The sequence below is a fragment of the Alexandromys fortis genome, unplaced genomic scaffold (assembly GCF_014885135.2).
Source record: "Alexandromys fortis isolate MF-2015 unplaced genomic scaffold, M_Fortis_MF-2015_v1.1 scaffold_59, whole genome shotgun sequence".
Classification (NCBI taxonomy): domain Eukaryota; kingdom Metazoa; phylum Chordata; class Mammalia; order Rodentia; family Cricetidae; genus Alexandromys; species Alexandromys fortis.
In genome coordinates, this window is record NW_026067943.1 from 5,356,255 (window position 1) to 5,373,719 (window position 17,465).

General features: G+C 45.7%; 1 protein-coding gene across 1 annotated transcript in view; it reads right to left on the reverse strand.

The window, feature by feature from the left end:
• Nucleotides 1-9,630, reverse strand: part of Raf1 (Raf-1 proto-oncogene, serine/threonine kinase) — a 72,798-nt gene extending 63,168 nt beyond the window's left edge. The window contains exon 1 of the mRNA XM_050148628.1: nucleotides 9,607-9,630. The gene's annotated coding sequence lies outside the window, so the exon portion shown is untranslated. The remainder of the gene's footprint in view (nucleotides 1-9,606) is intronic.
• Between the last annotated feature and the right edge of the window lie 7,835 nt (nucleotides 9,631-17,465).

Consider the following 17,465-nt stretch of genomic DNA (forward strand, 5'->3'; position numbering starts at 1 on the left):
TTTCTCCAGAGTCCCACAGCTGCTCCTCTCCGGCCTTCTCAAATAACTTGTCCATATTTAAATTTTTTCTATGTAGAAACAAGATAGAAAAGCTGAGTAACTACTAACTGGAATAAAGCTTTTGGTGGCCTTGGATCTGTTGCTGCTAACCTGTCTCCTTAAGGCCAGGAGCTGAACTTCCAGCAGCAGCAATGAGACCGCCAATCTCAAGACACTTGGCAGCACAAAATATTAGAAATGTTTCCTATTGGTGATTAAAAAAGGGAGAGTGCTTTATCATGTTTAAGTTGTAAGTCTTGATTGCTCATGGGAGTGAGCATTTTCCCACGAGTTCCCTGTTCAGGATTTATCTGTTTTTGACCTTCACCCATTGGAGCATTGCTGGGTTTTTCCTTCTTATCAATGTGTGCGAAACACTTTGTGTGATAACAGAGTTAACTTCTTTACGATCTGGGTTTGTGACAAACGTTTCTTCTGGTCTTTGGTTTGCCCTTTTCATTGTCAGCTCTTTCATACTTGGTGACTTTGTTGGGGCAGTTGTTACTGCTCTGCGTGATGACAGAGCTTTTGAAGAGTTCAGTGCAGGGGATTTTAACACAGGGCCTTGCATCGATTAAGCACACTCCACCACTAAGCTAAATTTCCAGTTCTGGGGAATTAAAAACAATTGTATTAGTACATTTATTTGTGTGTGTGTGTCTGTGTGTGCACGTGCATGTGTGCCTGTGTGTGTGCATGCACCTCAGTATGCTTTTGTACGTCAGCATGCCTGTGGAGGTCAGAGGACAACTTGTGTGACTTGATTCTCTCCTTCCACCTTCTGGGTTCCAGGGATCAAACTCAGATCATTAGGCAAGTGTCTTCACTCACTGAACCTTTGGTCATTGTCGTCATTGTCTTCTTCCTCCTCCTCCTCCTCCTCCTCCTCCTTTTCTGTTTACTTCGGGGGCTGGAGGCAATTAAGAGTACTTAGTGCTCTACACAGGACCCCGTTTCAATTCCCAGCACCCACATGGTGGTTCTCAACCATCTGGAACTCCAGTTCCAGGGGATCTAATGCCATCTTCTGGCCTCTCCAGGCACCAGGCTTGCATGGAGCACATAGGCAAACATGCAGGTAAAACACTCATGCACATAAAATGAAAAACAAATTTTTTTTAGACAAAGTCTAATTATAGTTTCCTGACTGGCTGGAACTCTTTAAGTATACCAGGCTGGCCTCAAACTCACAGAAATCCACCTGCTTGCACCTCTGGAGTACTGAACTCATACATAATTAAACTAATTTTGAGATCAACTTTCAAGATACCTTAAAGACAATGAAAAGCCAAGTTGAATTTTTCAAATTGCAGCATACATAGGAGGGAGATATTATAATCAAGAATGTGGTTGGGGGTCCGGAAAGATAGCTCATATGAGTATTGGTTGCTCTTACAGAAGACTCAGATTCAGTTCCTAGGCTCATAATTATTCATTTGTGGTGTGAAATCATCCATTTCAGGGGATCCAACACTTCTGACTTCCTCAGGTACCAGGTATACACATGATGCACAGACATACATGCAGATAAAACACAAATGTACATAAAATAAACGAATAAGGTTTTCCTGGCTCGAAGATCATCCATTCCACCCAGGATGTGCTGAGCCCTGCAGTGTGCTCATCCCAGCCGCACAGTTTCTGGCAGTGGGCTACTACATTCTAGCTCTTCTCAAAAAAAAAAAGGGGGGGGGCCGGGCCAGGAGTGGGTGTTATTCTTAAAAAACGATTCGCGGTGGGTTGGCGGAGCCCGCCATGAGAAAGCGGCTACAGGAGAGCACGCTTCCTTGGCCCACGGTGGCGGCAGGTAACAGACACGTAAACACAGGAAATAGCCATAAGTATTTATTAAGGAAGAGGGAGAAAGAAAGACAGAGAAAAGAGATAAAAGGAGAGAGGAGAGATAAAAGAAGAGAGAGACAGAGAAAACGCGTGCGCACGCCAAGGAAGCAGAAAGAGAGGAAGGGGTCCCAAGATGGCGATGGGCGGGTCAGAGGTTATGGGAGTGGGCGTGGCTAGGGCAGGGACCAAAAGAATAACAGTGGGGGTGCGTGCCATTCCTCCAGAGGGAGAGGTGGGCCTAGCTCTGTAATTTTGAGAGCAGCCATATTGAATTTTTAGCTCAGCCAGGAATACATAGTGAGACCCTGTCTCAGAAAACAAAACAACAGCAGTTCAATCCTATAGGAAAAATTCATTCCTTAAATAGAAAAAGAGCTCCAAATATCAGTCAGAAACCAGAAACCCACTAGAAAAAAATAGTAAAAGGAAGCAGGGCTGGCTGGGGGTGTACCTCCCTGGCAGAGAGCTTTCTGTACTGGCATCTCCAGATCTGAGTTCAGTACCCATTGCTGTGCCAGACGGGAGAGGTCATCCATATGAACAGATGAAAGCGGAAGGGAGCCTTAAATCTCAAAAATGAAAATATCAGAATCATCATAAAAGGAGAAAACACATTGTAAGATCCTGAGGTCATGCCCCATTCCTCCCCTGAGGTCAAAGTCAATAAAACATTTGTGTTTTAGTGCTGGAGGTAGAACCCATGGTCTGGAGAGCTGGGCAGGTGCTTTCCTACTGACCCCCCCCCCCATGTCCAGCTCTTTAAAGTACTCTTTTTTTTAATATTTATTTATTTATTATGTATACAATATTCTGTCTGTGTGTATATCTGCAGGCCAGAAGAGGGCACCAGACCTCATTACAGATGGTTGTGAGCCACCATGTGGTTGCCGGGAATTGAACTCAGGACCTTTGGAAGAGCAGGCAATGCTCTTAACCACTGAGCCATCTCTCCAGCCCCTAAAGTACTCTTTTTTGTTGCTGTTTATTTATTCATTTATTTTTGTGTCTATGTGTATTTGCCTTTATGTGTATACACCACATGTGTGCAGCTCCTGAAGAGGCCAGAAGAGGGCATCAGATCCCCCTGTAACTGGAATTACAGACAGTTGTAAGTCACCATGTGCATGCTAGAAACCAAACCCAGGTCCTCTAAGAAGTTCTTACCTGCTGAGCCATCATTCTAGCCCCATTGCTATTTGTCCTTTGCTTCTTTTTATGCTGGGTCTCAAGTAGCTCAGGCTGGCCTTGAACTCACAATAAGGCTGGGATGACCTTGAACTCCTCCTAATCACCCTGCTTCCACCTCCCAAGTACTGAGGTTACAAGCTTGCACCACCACTTCCTGCTGTTCTGGGTGTGCGTGCCTTTTTTTTTGGTTTGGTGTTTTGTTTTGTTTTGTTTTTTTCAAGACGGGTTCTCTCTGTGTAACAGAGTTGTCCTGGAACTAGCTCTTGGAGACCAGGCTGGCGTTGAACTCACAGAGCTCTGCCAACTCTGCCTCCTGAGTTCTGGGATTAAAGGTGTGTACCACCACTGCCCGGCCCTGGTTGTACATTCTTGCCTGGGAAACGCAGAAGATTAAAACCAAAGAGACCGACTGACCCCGTAAGATTCTTTAGGGTGCTAGGTTGTTGCAACTGTCCTGACTCTGTTTGTTCGCCTTGTGGAAGGGTCAAGAAACCAGCTATAATTAAGAAAGGACCAATAGTGTGTGGTTAGCCACGTGTGATTTTGGTTTTGAGTCCTGCTTCTGTCACCTGCTACCTTATAATGATGGGTGAAGTGTTAACCTCTTTTTTGTTTCTGTTTATTTGGGACAGGGTCTCCTGTGGCCCAGGCTGCCTTCTAATTCCCACTGTAGCTAAGTATGACCTTGAATCCCTCATCTCCCTATCTTCACCTCCCAAGTAAGGAGATTACAGACTTAGGGCACCACACCAAACTAAACAGTTAACCTCTGAGCCTCAATTTTCCCATGTGTGAGAGGAGGATAATACAGTGCCTGTTTCACTGGGTTGCTATGGTAACTAGGTAAGTTTATATAAGCAAAGTATTTAAAACAAACACCTGGCACATAATACCATACCATTGTTGTTGTTGTTGTTATTTATTAGTCTTACCACAAGCTGACCCTAAAGTTTGGATAGAGAGAGACAACACCAGCTCATGTAACCGGGAAACCAGGGAGCCACCCTGTTTGAACTAGGATCTTTAAAACACACCATCTTCGCCAATCCTCCAACATTGTTCTAAGCTTGGTTTTATTATTTCCATTTTACCAAAAGAGAAAAGCAAAAGGTCAGAGAGGTGAAGTTACCTTCTACATCACACAGCCCAGGAGGCCCAGGGCCAAGACTAAAAGCCATGTCTGGGCAGGTTCTTTCCGCATCTGCATGAGGCCTTTGAACAAAGATTATCTTTTCTGCCTCCAGGAGCCCTCTCTTGTCCACTGAGGCTGGAAAAACCCAGTCCAGTACTAGATACTGGGCCCCAGCTGGAACGCCTGCCAGGCTGCTATGCAGTCATGTGATCAGCTGATTCATAGAGAAGTTGGGGAACATTCCTGCACCCCAGTCTCACCCTGAGGTTGGATTCCTCAGGCTTGGGAGGCACCTTCACCCCTAAGAAATTGGCTGGTCAGGAATAGGGCACATATGGATGCTCAGACCTGGCTGACCTGAGGCTGGGCTTTCCTCTGCTTGGGGTGCAGGTCCGAGGCCTCTCAACACACCCACAAAATGTGCAGTGACCTGTTTCTAAATAGATCTCATTTGGGCTGTGACTTTGAACGCGTGCCAACAGGCACCAACCAAAAATAGACAGCTTACTGCACTGTTATTTTCATGGCTTAAAAAAAAAAAAAACCTGCAGAACACAGCGAGTATTTTTATCCCAGGCCTCGCTTAGAATAGCGACGCCTATTTACTGGGAGGGTGGAGACTGTGGTTGGTTTCAGGCTGGGACTGTGGGGCCTCGTGGATGAGCACATGAAGATCCTCTGCCTCCCAGGGAAGGCCCCAAGCCTGCAGCACCTATGGCCTTTGCCCCCAGATGAATAGTGACCCTGGTTGTATGCCCTACATTTTGAACAGTTCCAGGCCCTCCGGCCTGATCCCAAGCTTGGATTCCATCAGCCCTCCAGATCACTGCATTGATTCTCTTGTTCCTTGAGAAGGAGTCTCAGATAGCCCAGGCAGGCCTAAAACTACTGATTCCCCTGCCTCCAGCAGGGCCGAGAGTACAGGTAGGCACTACTGCTGACCTACGCAGAGGTAACTCTCCTCCCTCAGCCCCCTGAATGCTGGAATCACAAGCATGGACCAATACATCCATCTCACATGTATTTTTTTTAACTACCAGAAAAATAAAGATTAATTTATTTTGACAAAAATAATTAAGAGAAAGCTTGCATTCCCCTGGAGTAAGCAGTGCATTCAGCAGTCAACACCACACATTGGGCTGCCAAAGTCTAAGTCCAGGCCCTGCCACTTCCCATCTGTGTGGCCCTGAGTCATGTGTTCAGTGACTCCATGCCTCCCTTCCCTCACTCCTGGACTTGAGGCTAAAAATAGCTTTGACCTCACAGGACAGACATGAGGCCTTATATGCAGAGTGATGGAAACAGTGGCTGACAGGCCGTGTGGATTCTGTAAAAGCCTGGCCTCTCATACCAGGGAAGGCGGGGAGAGGTGCAGGTAGGGGCCTCAGACACCAGCTATTAGTGCGGGGAGGAGAGGCCAGTGACCTCAAACCTTTTAAGGTCTCACTGTAGCTCGCTGAAGGAGAACACTAAGTGGGAGGCAAAAGGCCCCTGAGCTTCAGCCACACACTCAGGTCCTGTTCAACCCTTCCAATCTCAGGAACTCTGGCAGCTACCAGCTGACGAGAAGAAGGCACACAGTGTCCAGGCACTTCCCGTGAAGCAGAGGTGGTGATGGCAATCCGGTGAGAATTTGCTTCTTCATTTTACGGATGAGTTTACTGAGTCTCGGAGATGAGAGGGGAGTCCCTCAAGGTCACGTGGTATCAAGATATTGTATTAAGGGGGCACAGAGTCAAACCAGGGAATTGAAGCCAGGACCTTGTGAATGCCAGGCTAGGGCTCTACCATTGAGATACATTGGCGGCACTACCCCCATGTGATTTTTAGTGCAAGCTAGATTTGGCAGACTGTGGTCTCACTCGAAGTGACTTATTTATTTATTTTTCACTGAATACCGCATTCCTTACCAAAAATGAGAAGAATTGGCTGTCAAGAGGCTGAGGCAGGCAGATATCTGTGAGTTTGAGAACAACCAACTCTATATAATGAGTTTCAGGCCAACCAAGTTATATAGTGAGTTTCTATCTTATAAAGAGGAGGGAGGGGGGGCAGGGGGATTGGGTAAAGAAGCGAAAAGGGTCAGGGCCTGTCCTTATAGGACCCTTGATTATGCAGGGGAAGGGAAACGCTCCCTTCCCCTCTGTGGTTCCTTAGCTGAGTCCACAGGGAAAGCCAGTGAATGGGTCAAACAGTGTGCAGCACATGGCACACCTGGGGCGTCACAGGGAGGGAAATGACTGTTCCAAACCCAGCGAAATCTAAACACCTCCATATGCCCATTACTGGGCGAGCAGAGAGACAAAGCAGACTCTAGAAATGCTGGTTTCTGAGTGAGCACAGAAGTACAGCTTCTGCGTTTGGATGCCGGTCATCCTGAGTGTGCACACATTCAGAAGAAACACCCCCAAACTTTGTCTCTTTAGACTTTCAGAACAAAAAAACCCTCCCTGACTGAACCAAAGACAGACCCTCCAAGAGTACAGATGTTATACGTCCCCTTCTGCAATCTTACCCACGAAGGAAGATGAGCTCACGCTAGGGGTGGAGACGGGAGGCTGACTCCAGCCCAGATTGTCAATAGGCAGAACATATTCAAAGCTTGTCTCAAAAACAAAACCCAAACAAATAAAAATGTAATACCTAGGGGCTAGAATATTTCAGGGGTTAACAGTGACTACTGCTCTTCTACAGGATCTGAGTTCAGTCCCCAGCACCCACATGGGGCAGCTTACAGTTCCCTGTAACTCTAGTTCCAGGAATTCCAATGCCCTCTTCAGGTCTCAGTGGGAACTGCACTCATGTGCACATACTCACACATAGACACACACATATATACATAATTAAAAACTAGATAAGTATTTTTAAAGTAATACCTGGCATGAGTGTTTTTTAGGTTCATCTAAATCAAACCAACATTTCCTGGTCTTCATCTAGGGCCTGCTTTTGTCATTTATCTCAACCTCTTTCTTCATGTCTCTTGTTCCAAGGCAAAGGAGAACTGTTACTCAGCCTGGCTGTGTGTAAGCTCACTGATATCCTCGTGATCTCGAATACTGCAAAGCCTTGCGAAGATGGTTCTAAACAGAACATCTTGAGTTAATCGAAGTGTGTTGTGAAATGTTTGCTGTAGTTCCCTAAATAACCAGTGTTGGCAGGGAACAGTAAATTTGCATGAACCACTACAAAAAAAAAATGCTGGTTCAGAGAGAAAAATACATGTCAAGTTCCTATTGTGGGACTCAGCATGGAACACAGGTAAATGACTCAAACCAGAAAAACAAGAGGTTGACACCTTCTCAAGGAGAATTGTAGGTCACACCTAAGCCAGAGCTTTTGCAAAACCTGTCCTCAATCTTCCTACCTACTTAAAGAATCTACCAGGAGAGAACACAGTAAATCTGAGCAAGGGAGAGGCCCTGTGACCCACTGTCCCAGCTAAACTCAGGCTTCCGTGTCTCCATCATGGTGTCGGTCATGCAATGAGCCATGTTGGGCATTCTCAGTCAATTAAGGCACAAATGCCTACTGTTCCCACCAACATGTCATGCAGCTGAGCCCAGGCTATCTGCAGACACCTCAGTGATCATCATCATACCCACTGACGCTTGCTGACCTGGTCCCAAGTGCCCATGTACATCCATTGTACAGCCCAGAGGCCAGAAGGTCCCAGCTCAGGAAGTGATATTAAATATAGCTTTTTTTATTTTTACTTTTTAACAAGACAGGGGTTGCTATCCAGCCCTGGTTAACCTTGAACTCGTGGCAATCCTCCTGATTTGGCATCTCACCTCCTAGGATGACAGAGGTGAGCTGTCACTCCAGACTAAGTACAGCTGTGTTGGAGTTGGTCCTAGTGACTGCCTTAGATAGGCTTTCTACTGCTGTGAGGAGACACAATGACCATGACAACTCTTATAAAGGAAAGCATTTAACTCAGGTAGCACTTACAGCTACAGAGGTTTAGTCCATTATCATCATGGTCAGAGCATGGCAGCTGGGAGTATGGGGATGCAAGCAGACGTGGTGCTGGAGAATTCTACATCTTCGATGCAAAGGTAACAGGAAGTGAACTGTCTCACTGGGTGTGGTTTGAGAATATGTGAGACCTCAAAGCCTGCCTCCACAGTGACACACTTCCTCCAACCAGACCACACCTGCTCTCACAAGGCCACGCCTCCTAGTAGTGCCACTCCCTTTAGGGCCATTTTCTTTAAACCACCACAATGCTATACATAAGAAATACACGGATTCTTTTTCTAACTATATTAACTTGGACTATAAGGAGTGGGACCTTTGTAAAAATCTTTTTTATGTTTACATTTTTATTCATCTTTTATCTATTTTTTTTTCATTTTAAAGGTATTTATTTATTTATTTTTTGGTTTTTCGAGACAGGGTTTCTCTGTGGCTTTGGAGTCTGTCCTGGAACTAGCTTTGTAGACCAGGCTGGTCTCAAAATCACAGAGATCCGCCTGCCTCTGCCTCCCGAGTGCTGGTTTTAAAGGCGTGCGCCACCATCGCCCAGCAGGTTTTTTTTTTTAGAGTTATTTTATTTTCTGTGTATGAGGGTATGCTTGCATGTATGTATTTGCAACATATGTGTGGTACTTAGGGAGGTCTGTAAGGACAATGGATGCTCTGGAACCATCTCTCCAGACTCTACAATTTTACTTTATTTTAATTTACATGTATGAGTGTTTTGCCTGCATTTGCATGACTGGTACTCACAGAGGCCAAAAGGGCATCATATCTCCTGGAACTGGAGTCCCAGTCAGATGTAAGCTACCGTGTGGGTGCTGGGAATGGAACCGAGGTCCCCTGTAAGAAGGAAGATCCAAAGCCTAGAACCAAGAACCAACTAGAACCACTACAGAAAGGGGGCCAGAACTTGAACCAATGTTTATTTCTGTACCAGGAACTGAACTTATGGAGTTCCAGAATCACTGTGGACACATGAAGACTCCACCTTCATGCCCTTTTATCTAATCCTTTATCTGATTTTATTTATTTGTTTGTTTGTTTATTTAATTTGTTTGTGATTATGTGCAGATGTGCACAGCACAGCACACAGACTGAGAATGAAGCTCACTTGGTAGAGTGCTTGTTTGGCATGCATAAAGCCCTAGGTTCAAGTCTCAGCACTACATAAACCTTTAAAAAACAAAACAGAGTCTCACACATGCCAGGCTGTCCTAGCACTGTGCACACCCTCACCTCCTCTGCCATGTTGAATGACAGCAGACATCATGAGCATTAAGCAGTGGTATTGTCAGCACCTGGGGTTCAGGCTTAGCTCTCCACTGGACACCCTCAACAGTCCAATGGAGACCTTTTAGGGTCTTTAACTCAGGCTAAACAGGGGTCGGTGGCTTCTACAACATAGAAAGATTTTCAGTACTAACCAGCTTCCGAAGCAGAGTTGAGGTTAAATACAGATGTACTACAGGATGCTGTAGATCAGCAGGCAAAGGCACTGCTGCCAAGCCTGATGACCGGAATTCAATCCACAGGACCCACATGGTGGAAGGACAATGGACTCCTGAAAGTTGCTCTCTGACCTTCTATATATGCCTTTGCCCATCTGCACATACACAAGCAATAAATAAATATAATGAAAAATTAATTGACATAGGCTTAAACATAAAGGTTAAGAGAAAGCAGTGATCAGAAAGAAACACAAAATGAGTTGAAAAGCTTGGATGTGGGTTTCCCAGAGACGAGTCTCTGAGCGCAAGATATATTGAACGTGGGTGCGGCTCTGAATGGCTGCTCGTTGTTCTTATAATAGTTAAATATAGGAATTTCATGAGTTTGAAGTTTCTGAATTCAAAGGGTTGTTAAGAAACCTAGACTAGTCAGGCAGTGGTGGTGCATGCCTTTAATCCCAGCACTCAGGAGGCAGAAGCAGCTGGATCTGCATGAGTTCAAGGCCAGTCTGGTCTACAGGAGCTAGTTCCAAGACAGGACTGTTACACAAAGAAACCCTGTTTTGAAAAACCAAAAAAGGAAAGAAAGAAAGCAGAAAAGAAATCTAGACTAGCTGGGTAGTGGTGGTGCACACCTTTAAACCCAGCATTCAGGAGGCAGAAGCAGAAGAATCCCTGAGTTCCAGGCCAGCCTGGTCTATAAAGCAAGTTCCAAAACAGTCAGGACCACACAGAGAAACCACAAAAGAAAGGAAGAAAGGAAAGAAGGAAGGAAGGAAAGAAGGAAGGAAGAAAAAGAAAGAGAGAAAAGAAGAAAGAAAGGAAGAATGGAAGGAGGAAACCTAAGTAAGGAGGCAGACATTTAAATTCTAGCACCTGAGAAGTAGAGGACGGAGGATCTCTATGATTTCCAGGCCAGCCAGGGCTACATAGGGACCCTTGTCCCAAACAGGCAAAAGAAAGAAAGGTAAATGAGGTTCCCAGGTGGTTCCAGAGGGGAGGGTCCCAGTTGATAAGGTAAAGTCCAGTTCCCAGGGACACGGGAATCTTTACTGCAAACACAATTAGGTTTTGTTTGAGATTCTCAGGCACAGCAGGGAAAGGAATGAAGCCCCACCCAAGGTCACGTAGACCCAGGCTCCAGCCCGGGTCGTTGCTACTTTACATAAAATATCTGTGTGCCAAGGGAACATTCCTGTGTGTGAACAGCCTTTACAGCAAACATTGCTTGTGTTGGAATCCTTGCTTCTCTGCAGGAGGCGGGCTCCAGGCAGACTCTGGTGTGAGGGGTTCCCTTCCCTTCCAGTGTCCTCATAACTTTCCTGACTTCGGTCTGGACTCAAATAGGTGGGATCTGAGAACTTGTCATTTCGGCTCACAGGCCTTTCACCCCAGAACCTCAGCAACAGTAAATGAGAAACTTGACTTTAAGCCCTAAGACTGAACTCAGCTGAGATTTTGGGGGCAGAATAGCTGGTTTTGCACACAAGTGACGCAGGTGCCTTGGAAGGTCTAAAGAGAGTATTATTTCCCCCTGGAGCTGGACTTATAGGTGGTTTGTATGCTACCTGAAGTGGGTGCTGGTAACTGAACATGGAGTGGGGGGGGGGTGAAGAGCAGAAAGTGCTTTTAACTACTGAGCCACAAAAGTAGACAATGGTGACTTGTCTCCAAAGATGATCCTCAGCGAGTTATGTCTGTCGGTGCCCATGCTTTTGGGTAGATTTCTCCCGTGTGGGACCTAGGATGGTCCTAGGGCTTGCTTTAACCAATAGGAGTTGGAAGTAATGCCAGACAAGCTCTGGGTTGATATTGAAGAGAGTTTAGAATATTATTCTAACTATGTAAAGACATTGTTTATGTTCAAAATATCACTTTAACTATGTGAAGGTGTATTACGTGTGTTTATGCTGCGTTGTTGCATTTGCTTAATAATGGAAGGATGTGTGCTTAATTATGGAAACATGTGTTGCATTTGTTTCACCTTGCCTGCCTAAGGCACCTGATTGGTCTGATAAAGAGTTGAATGGCCAATAGCTAGGCAGAGAAAGGATAGGTGGGGCTGGTAGGCAGAGAGGATAAATGGAAGGAGGTTTGAGAGAGGAAAGAGAAAAGAACGAGAGGAGAGAATGAGGGAGACCCAGGGCAAGAAGCCAAGAAGACACCAGCCAGTCAGACATAGAAGCAGTAAAAGTAAGATATACAGAAGTTAGAAAGGTAAGTCCTGAGACAAAAGGTAGATTAAGAGAAACAGGTTAATTTAAAAGAGTTAGCCAGAAACGTTCCTAAGCTAGGCTGAGCATTCAAAGCTAATAAGTCGGGCTGGAGAGATGGCTCAGAGGTTAAGAGCATTGCCTGCTCTTCCAAAGGTCCTGAGTTCAGTTCCCAGCAACCACTTGGTGGCTCACAATCATCTGTAATGGAGTCTGGCGCCCTCTTCTGGCCTGCAGGCATACACACAGACAGAATATTGTATACATAATAAATATTTAAAAAAAAAAAGCTAATAAGTCTCTGTGTCATGATTTGGAAACTGGTTGGTGGCCTAAAAGAAAAAGCCTGGTACAGAAGAGCGCCTAGCAGGGTCAGTTGAGGGAACTCTGAACCACTTTGAACCAAGAAAGACCATAAAGAAAGCTTTGAGGGGAGAAGACTGAAACAAACCTTCTAGAGAAAGTCCAGAGGAGTCTTAGACATTGTGGTAGTTTGAGTAGCTATGACCCCCATGGACTCATAGGTTTGAATGCTTGGCCCATGGGGAGTGGCACTATTAGGAAGTGTGGCTTTGTTGGAGGAAGTGTGTTGCCATGAGGGCGGGCTTTCAGGTCTTATATGCTCAAACTATGCCCAGTGTGGCGTATCTCTTTCTGGAGTTCTGCTGCCTGCAGACCAAGATGAAGAACTCTCAGCTCCTTCTCCAGCACAATGTCTGCCTGCATGCCACCATGTTTCCCTCCATGATGATAACGGACTAAACCTCTGAAACTTAAGCCAGCCCCAATTAAATGCTTTACTTTATAAGAGCTGTTGTCACAGTGTCTCTTCGCAGCAATAGAAACCCTAGGACAGCATCCCACTATCCCAAGGTGCCAACTACTTGGAGGTCGCCCCACAGAGAACTGACAGCTGCAGAGCACAGTTGGCTCCAGTCAACCTACAGAGCTCCGAGAAAAAATAAAATGAAGGCATTTATTGTTGTTATTCTAACTCTTTGAAGTAGGGTCTCCTGTAGCCCAGGCTGGCTTTGAACTCCTGATCCTCCAGTCTCTGTATCTATTCTAAGTACTGGAATTATAGGCAATGCATCAAACACCAACAAGTTCCAATGCTGCTTTTTTTATAGTTGTTTCACATTTTGTTTTGTTTGTGTATAGATTTTTGTGGGGGAAGGGCAGTAGGTCACTGAATGCCTGTGGAGTTTAGATGACAAATAATGGGACCGGGCTCTCTCTTTCTTGCGGGAGTTGGTTCTTTTTCTATGCTGTGGGTTCCTGGATTAAATTCAGGTCATCAGACTTGGTGGCAAACTTACTTAGCCCCTAATTCATCTTCTGGCACAAATGATGGGTTTTTGTTTGGTTTGGTTGGTTGGTTTTTTGGGTTTTCTTAATTTTTTTCTATTTTTTGAAGACAAAATTTCTCTGTATAACCCTGGCTGTCCTTGAACTCACTCTGTAGACCAGGCTGGACTTGAACTCACAGAGATCTGCCTCCCAAGTGCTGGGATTAAAGGCAAGTGCCACCATGCCCAGGCTTGTTTTTGTTTTTGAAACTGGGTCTTCTTCTGTTGCCTTGCATGACTTGGAACCTACTACAGGTTGGCCTCTAACTCAACAAGTGCTGGGACCAAAGGCCTGTGCCATTATGCCCAACAATTCTGGTAATTTTTTTAAAACTTTTTTTTAAGATTTATTTTGAATGGGGTTGGAGAGATGTGTCAATGGTTAAGAAATGGCTGTTCTTCCAGAGGAAAGTTCGACTCCCGGCACCCACATGGCAGCTCATAACTTCAGTTCCGGGGCATCTGACACCCTCACACAGACTACACATGCAGGCAAAACACCAATGCACATAAACATTTTTTAAAAACAACTTACTTTTATTTTATGAGTATGGGTTTTTCCTGTGTGTATGCCTGTGCACTGCATGCTTGCACAGTGCCCATGAAAGTCAGAAGAGGACACTACATCCCCTGGAACTGGAGTCACACTTGGTTTGAACCACTGTGTGGGTGATGGAATCTGAACCTGGGTCCTCTATAAGACCAGTCAAGTGCCCTTAACCACTGATCCATCTCTCCAGCCCCAATCCTGGCAACGTTAAGCCATTAAGGTGTGTAATATGTTTGTTATGTAGCAATAAATAATAACACCGCCACTGGCCAAATTTATTCAGAGCCCTTAGAACAAAGTGACCCACTAAAAGTATCCTGCAGTCAGCTTGAGGCCAGTGTGGGCCAGAGAGGGGAAACTGTGTCTCAAAAATGAAGCAAGACCATAACTTCGGCTAAGGGCTAAGGTGAGCTTCTCAGGCTGAGATAAAGAGAGTCAATGACTATGGCTGAGGACTCCCAGCGTCTAACCAACAGTTCTGCAAAGCAGACAGAGAGGGACCACGGAGAGGTGGGACCAACCTGACGGTGCCGGGCAGGAAGACCAAAACAGAAGTTGCAGGAAATGTGAGCAATCAAATCTCTCCCCAAAGCTCAGAAGTCCAGTTGCAAGGGGGTTGGGGGCATTAATCAAGGTGTGTGGCTGCTGAGAGTCCACATAGGAGGATTGAGGACATTCATCAAGGCTTGTGGTCTCTGGGAATCCATTTCAGTTTTCCTTCCTTCCTTTTTTTTTTTTTTTTTAAAGATTTTTAAAAATAAATCTGTGTGTGTGTGAGAGAGAGAGACAGAGACAGAGAGAGAGGCAGAGAGAGAGACAGAGAGACAGAAAATGCCACCCGTGTGCAGGTGCAGCAGGAGTCCAGAAAGGGCATCACATTCCTGAAGGTGAAGTTATAGGCAGTTGTGAACTGACCCCTGGTCACCTGTAAGCACGTAACCATTAAACCATCTTTCCAGACTCTTCTAAATTTTTTTTAACTATACTTTAAATGTAAGATTTTGTTTTGTTTTGTTTTTTTGGGGAGGGGTGGATTTTTGTTTTTGTTTTGTTTTGTTTTAAAGTTAGCTGGGGTGGTACATGCCTTTAACCCCAGTACTTTGGAGGAAGAGACAGGCAGATCTCTATGAATTTGAGGCCAGCTTGGTCTACATAGCAAGTTCCAGGCCAACCAGAGCTATAGGGTGAGAGACTCTGCCTCAAACAAACAAACAACCAAATAACAAATAATAAATGTATTTTTAAAAGATTTATTTATTTATTATGTATACAGTGTACTGCCTGCATGTCAGAAGAGGGCATAAAATCTTGTTGTAGATGGTTGTGAGCCATCTACATGTGGTTGCTGGGAATTGAACTCAGGCCCTCTGGAAGAACAGTCAGTGCTCTTAACCTCTGAGCCATTTCCCCAGCCTCTAACAAATGCAATTTTTTAAAAGAGATTTATTTTTTATTTTCTGTATATGAGTGTTTTGTCTACATGTATGGATATGCACTATGTGTGTGCCTGGTGCCAGCAAAGACCAGAAGTGGATGCCAGATCCCATGGAATTTGTTTCAGATGGTTGGCAAGTCACCATGTGTGTGCTGGGTATCAAAGACAGGTCCTCTGCAAGTACAATCAGTGCTATTCACCACTGAGTCATCTCTCCAGCCCTTATTTATTTTTAGTGTGTGTGTGTGTTGTGTGTGCATGCGCACACGCGCACACGCGCACACGCATTTATATAGTGCCCACTTAGGACAGAAGAGAGTATCAGATCTCCTGGAGCTGCAGGTGAAGGTAGTTATGAGCCACCCAGTGTGGGAACCAAACTCAGGTCCTCAAAAGAGCAGCGTGGGCTCCTAACCTCTGAGCCAACTCTCCAGTCTCCCATCTCCATTTTCCTGGGGATTGCCCCTGAACCCACCCCCCCTGTCAGACAACCTGAAACTAGAGGGTCTATAAGATGGGGACTGCAAGAATGCCAGGGCTGTTGCCAGAGAGAGAGAGCCTGAAAACACAGACAATCAGCGCCATTACCCACTCCAGACGTGGAAGTTAATGCTACTACCAGGCTGGCTCTGCAAGGCTGTGGGTTCAATCCCCAGCACTAAACTTAAAATGATACAAAAACAAACAAAACTACCCAAATTGCCACGATGTTTCATTTGACACCCACAGCACAGCTATAAAGGAAAAAGGGCAATCTCCACACTTCCTAAGGATGCTGAGCAAGTGGGACTCTCCTCCATTGTAGTACGAGGATAGCATGGTACCACTCTCTAGGGAACAGTCTGACATCCATCCGTCTGGTTGAAGATGCTTACTGGGTTCGTCAGGTTCCCTGAGAAGCAGACTCCAAACAGGAGGTTGAAATGTGGGAGATGTCTTAGCTACTTTTCTGCTTTGATAAAACACCATGACCAAGCCAACTTATAGAAGGAAAAGTTTACTTAGCTTATTGTTACAGAGGGATGAGTCCATTGTGGCAGGGAGACAGACAGCAAGCAGCAGACATGGTGGCTGGAGCAGCAAGCTGGAAGATCACATCTTGAATCACAAAATGAAGCAAAGAGAGTTTACTGGGAGGAGCCTTTGAAAGCCCACCCCCAAGTAACAACTTCAGCCAGTCCATGCTTCCTAAACCTGCCCAAACAGCACCACCAGTTGGGAGTCTGTGAGTAACCACTGGGTTTCTCTCCAGCCCCATGGGATTATCTCTTAAGTGATTATGTATTTATTATTACTACGTGTGTCTATAATGTGCGTGGCACCAGTGTGTCATAGCGCACATGCATAAGACAGTAGAATCAACTTTCTCCTTTCCCTATGGACTCTGGGGATCATACTGGCCAGTGCTTTTTATACACTGGCCTTTTTGTTTGCTGGTCTTGGCCCCTCCATCCTCCCAACTCAACTCCCTGCAGGCCTAAGCCACCGTGCCTAGACAGAGCAGAGTCTTAGGAGAACATAAGTCCAGACAATCAAAGGCGTAGGGTCTGATGGCCACTCCAGGTGGCCCCAAGATAGCACGCCCCTTCAACATGTCATCATGGCCTCTAGAAAAAGACACACCCAGTGGGAAGTGGAAAACGATGGGTACAGCGTGGCAGGTAGCCTTCCTCAGCTCTCTGTTGGTCATGTCATTTGAACAGAAAATAGAGTTCTCGAGAGATTTCCAGACTGGAAAAGACAAAAAATAAAAGATCCCAGAGATGAACAGAAAAGGAGTCTGGGTCTCCTTGTTCTTGCCACAGTTGCCACTGTGTCCGGGGAGATCTGAAGTGGCTCTGCAGGGAAGGTGAAGAAGGCACAGAACCTTTGGCTGAGCTGGCTGGACGCCTTCCAGGCACTGATAGGGAAAGCCTTGAGGCAGGCAGGGGCGCCTTGGGAAGCAAAGATCGTGGGAAGCACTGAGCACAGCTGCTGAACTGATTACACGCACTGAGGAGAAAGAAGGGGCACAACCAGGGAGAGAACCACACTGCCCACCCTTCCTCCACCCTTTCTGTATCTGTGGGGTAGGGGGAGATGACTGATTGCCAGATGGGCTGGGGAAAATGCCTTAAAAAGAGAAGAGGAAGCTGGGCGATGGTGGCGCACGCCTTTAATCCCAGCACTTGGGAGGCAGAGACAGGTGGATCTCTGTGAGTTCGAGACCAGCCTGGTCTACAGAGCTAGTTCCAGGACAGGCTCCAAAGCCACAGGGAAACCCTGTCTCGAAAAATCAAAAAAAAAAA